At 70.1% G+C, this 4530-nt stretch overlaps 1 non-coding gene across 1 annotated transcript; it reads right to left on the bottom strand.

Moving 5' to 3' along the window:
• Nucleotides 1-3734: 3734 nt before the first annotated feature.
• On the bottom strand, nt 3735-3853 carry LOC135977570 (5S ribosomal RNA). Its single transcript, XR_010595006.1, has one exon. It is a non-coding gene; the product is annotated as a 5S ribosomal RNA (ribosomal RNA).
• Between the last annotated feature and the right edge of the window lie 677 nt (nt 3854-4530).

The raw sequence follows: 4530 nt of genomic DNA, 5'->3' as shown, positions 1-4530 counted from the left end.
TTTGCTTTCCGGCCACCAGGTCAACCCATTGGATTCGACGGGTTGACCTGGCGGCTGGTTTGCTTTCCGGCCACCAGGTCAACCCATTGGATTCGACGGGTTGACCTGGTGGCCGGTTTGCTTTCCGGCCCGGGTGTCACCCCACTGCCAGGGCAGCGCGGCAGTGGTGCTGAGGACCGCAGAGGGGGGCTTAATAGTCGAGACGGAGCAGGTCCGGGGGAGGCTTAATAGTCGTCCCCCGGCCAGTCCGGGGGAGGCTTAATAGTCGTCCTCCGAGCGCTCCAGGAGGCAGGCTTAAGAGTCGTGCTTTAAGGCCACCAGGTCAACCCGTCGAATCTACTGGGTTGACCTGGCGGCCGGTTTGCTTTCCGGCCACCAGGTCAACCCATTGGATTCGACGGGTTGACCTGGCGGCTGGTTTGCTTTCCGGCCACCAGGTCAACCCATTGGATTCGACGGGTTGACCTGGTGGCCGGTTTGCTTTCCGGCCCGGGTGTCACCCCACTCCCAGGGCAGCACGGCAGTGGTCTTGAGGACCACAGAGGGGGGCTTAATAGTCGAGAGGGAGCAGGTCCGGGGGAGGCTTAATAGTCGTCCCCCGGCCAGTCCGGGGGAGGCTTAATAGTCGTCCCCGGGTACTCCGGGGGCCAGGCTTAATCGTCGTCCCCCCGGGCGCTCCAGGGGGAAAAGCTTAATAGTCCTCCCCCGAGGATAGGCTTAATAGGCGTCCCCCGGCCAGTCCGGGGGAGGCTTAATAGTCCTTCCAGGGGAGGCTTAATAGTCATCCCCCGGGCAGTCCGCGGGAGGCTTAATAGTCGTCCCCCGAGTGCTCCGGGGGGGGCAGGCTTAATAGTCGTTCCCCAGGCAGTCCGGGAGAGGCTTAAGAGTCATCCCCCGACAGTGTGGGTGTGGGTGTGGGCGGGGGGGAGGCTTAGCAGTCGTCCCCAGGGCGGTCCGGGGGTGGGGGGAGGCCTCAGAGTCGTCCCTCCGAGAGCCGTGTCGGCGGCGGTGGCGGGTGTCAGGCTTTACATCCAGCCTCCGGAGGGTGAGCGTCCTCGGACGCGATGCAGCCGCCGCAGAGAGGCAGCCTCCGAGGCAGGGAGCGGAGCACCGAGGCTGGGGAGTGGGGAGCAGGAGCCGGGGGGGGGAGGTGGGGGGCGTTCAGGACAACAGGTCAACCCCCGGGAAGCGGCTGTCAAATGTTCAAAGTCCCACTCGGCCACCAGGTCAAGCCCCGGGAAGCGGCTGTAAAATGTTCAAAGTCCCCCCCGGGACAACAGGTCAAGCCCTGGGAGGCGGCTGTCAAATGTTCAAAGTCCCCACCGGGACAACAGGTCAAGCCCTGGGAGGCGGCTGTCAAATGTTCAAAGTCCCCACCGGGACAACAGGTCAACCCCCGGGAAGCGGCTGTCAAATTTTCAAAGTCCCCGTTCGGCCACCAGGTCAACCCGCTGAATCTACTGGGTTGACCTGGCGGCCGGTTTGCTTTCCGGCCACCAGGTCAACCCATTGGATTCGACGGGTTGACCTGGCGACCGGTTTGCTTTCCGGCCACCAGGTCAACCCATTGGATTCGACGGGTTGACCTGGTGGCCGGTTTGCTTTCCGGACCGGATGTCACCCCACTCCCAGGGCAGCGCGGCAGTGGTGCTGAGGACCGCAGAGGGGGGGCTTAATAGTCGAGAGGGAGCAGGTCCGGGGGAGGCTTAATAGTCGTCCCCCGAGGACTCCGGGGGCCAGGCTTAATAGTCGTCCCCCCCCCCCCCCCCCGGGCGCTCCAGGGGGGAAAGCTTAATAGTCCTCCCCCGAGGACTCCGGGGGCAGGCTTAACAGTCGTCCGCCCCGGGCGCTCCAGCGGGAAAGCTTAATAGTCCTCCCCTGACAGTGTGTGTGTGTGTGGGAGGGAGGCTTAGCAGTCTTGCCCCGGGTGGTCCGGTGGGGGAGGCTTAGCAGTCATCCCCCGAGGACTCCGGGGGCAGGCTTAATAGTGGTTCCAGGGGAGGCTTAATAGTCTTCCCCGGGCAGTCCGGGAGAGGCTTAATCGTCATCCCCCGACAGTGTGTGTGTGTGTGTGTGGGGGGGAGGCTTAGCAGTCTTCCCCCAGGCTGGGTGGGGGCCTGGCGGGAGGCGTCGCAGTCTTCCCCCGGGCGGTCCGGTGGGGGAGGCTTAGCAGTCGTCCCCAGGGCGGTCCGGGGGTGGGGTGGGGTGGGGGGGCCTCACAGTCGTCCCTCGGAGAGCCGGGTCGGCGGCAGTGGTGGGTTTACGTCCAGCCTCCGGAGGGTGCGCGTCCTCGGAGGCGATGCAGGCGCCGCAGAGAGGCAGCCTCCGAGGCAGGGAGCGGAGCACCGAGGCTGGGGAGAGGGGAGCAGGAGCCGGGGGCTGGGGGTGGGGGTGGGGGGCGTTCAGGACAACCGGTCAAGCCCCGGGAAGCAGCTGTCAAATGTTCCAAGTCCCCACTCGGCCACCAGGTCCACCCCAGTCTAGCAATGGGGTTGACCTGGCTGACGGCCGGTTAGTATCAAGGTAAACTCACCGTCGTCCACAGGAGGGCAGCTCTCAGGCCGGCCGGCTGCGGCTGACTCTGGGGCGGCGCCCGGTCCCGGCAGCGAGGGGCGGGGGGCGCGGAGCGAGACGGGGCTTAACCGGGGGGGGGGGGGCGCCTCCTGCGACTTTGGGGGCCGCGGGTCGTCAGTGGCGTGCAGGCCGGGCCTCTCCCGGGGGATTCGGGGGGGCGGTCCTGCGGGCCGGGCGCAGGGGGCTCGGGCGAGCCCGGGCCGGTCCGCCCCGGGGCCGGGGTCTCCGCCTGCGGCTCAGGGGGGCGCGGGTCGTCGGGGGAGGAAGCCCGGGGGAGCTGCACACCGGCCCGCCAGGCCAGGCCTGGCCTGGATGGCCGCGGGGGGATTCGGGGCGGTCCCGCGGGCCGGGGGCCGGGCGCAGGGGAGGCGGGGGGTCCGAGCGAGTCCGTCCCGGGCCCGGGGCCTCCCCCTGCGGCTTTGGGGTCCGTGGGTCCCCGCTGGCGGAAGCCACTGGGAGCTGGACACCCGCCGTCCGTCCCGCCTGGCCAGGCCTGGCCTGGGTGGCCGCGGGGGGATTCGGGGCGGTCCCGCGGGCCGGCGGCCGGGCGCAGGGGAGGCGGGGGGGTCCGAGCGAGTCGGTCCCGGGCCTGGGGTCTCCCCCTGCGGCTTTGGGGTCCGTGGGTCCCCGCTGGAGGAAGCCGCTGGGCGCTGGACACCCGCCGTCCGTCCCCGCCTGGCCAGGCCTGGCCTGGGTGGCCGCGGGGGGATTCGGGGCGGTCCCGCGGGCCGGCGGCCGGGCGCAGGGGGTCCGAGCGAGTCCGTCCCAGGCCCGGGGCCTCCCCCTGCGGCTTTGGGGTCCGTGGGTCCCCGCTGGAGGAAGCCGCTGGGCGCTGGACACCCGCCGTCCGTCCCGCCTGGCCAGGCCTGGCCTGGGTGGCCGCGGGGGGGGATTCGGGGCGGACCTGCGGGCCGGCGGCCGGGAGGGTCCGGGCCAGTCCGCCCCATGCCCGGCGTCTCCCCCAGCGGCTTCGGTGGCCCCGGGGGGGGTCCTCCGCGGAGGAAGCCGGGTGGGTGGGGAGCCGGACCCCAGGCGCCCAGACCCGTGACCTGCGGCCGCGACCTCCGACTCGGCAGGAGCGACGAGGGGCTTTCCGGCCCGTCCCCCCCTCTCCTTCCCCCCCAGAAAAGGAGAGAGAGCTGACTCGGACCGGGAAAAGCTGCCTACGGCACCTGGGATTCCCAGGCGGTCACCCATCCAAGTACTAGCCAGGCCCGGGACGGTTTACCTTCCGAGATCGGACGGGATCGGGGGCGTTCGGTCCGGTATGGCCGTAGGCACCCGGCCCCGCGCCTCCTCGCCCGCTTTCCCCTGCCGACGCCCGGGCCTGCCGCACGGTGAGCCCCGGTCGGACTGCCCCCCCCCCTGCGGCAGGGCCCCCGTCTCTCGCGGGCCCGGTCCTTTTTTCCTTTTCGAGCTCCGGGGCCCGGGCTGGCCGCCAGAGCCCCTCCGCCCGCCCTCCCCGGCGTCGGGGAAAATACTGTCCCGGACTTCCAGTGCGCCCGATCCTGTCAGCCGGGGGGTGGGGAGGGGCAGTCCCTCGCTGCGGCCGGGGAGGGTGAGCCCAGGGCGGCTTGCCTGCCGTGCGAGGCCCCTCTCGGCCACCAGGTCAACCCCGAGTCGAAAGGGCTGAAAAATTTTCAGAGTCCCCTCCCGGGCACCAGGTCAACCCGTGGAATCGGACGGGTTCACCTGCTGGCCGGTTCGCTTCCCGGCCACCAGGTCAACCCCTAGGTTGCCGACCGGCCTACCCAGTGGCCGGTTTGCTTTCCGGCCACCAGGTCAACCCCTAGGGGTTTTAACGGGGGCACGCCCGGTGGCCTCTTTCCCGTCCGGTCACCAGGTCAACCCGGATCTCCCTCCTTCCCTGGGCGTCCCCTCCTCGGAGGCGTCAGGTTCCATTTCCCCCCCCCCCCAGACTTCCAGGGGCCCGATCCAGTCGGCCGGGAGGCAGTC

This window comes from Chrysemys picta, unplaced genomic scaffold, assembly GCF_011386835.1.
Source record: "Chrysemys picta bellii isolate R12L10 unplaced genomic scaffold, ASM1138683v2 scaf4, whole genome shotgun sequence".
NCBI lineage: Eukaryota > Metazoa > Chordata > Testudines > Emydidae > Chrysemys > Chrysemys picta.
This window is presented reverse-complemented; position numbering and strand designations above follow the sequence as displayed.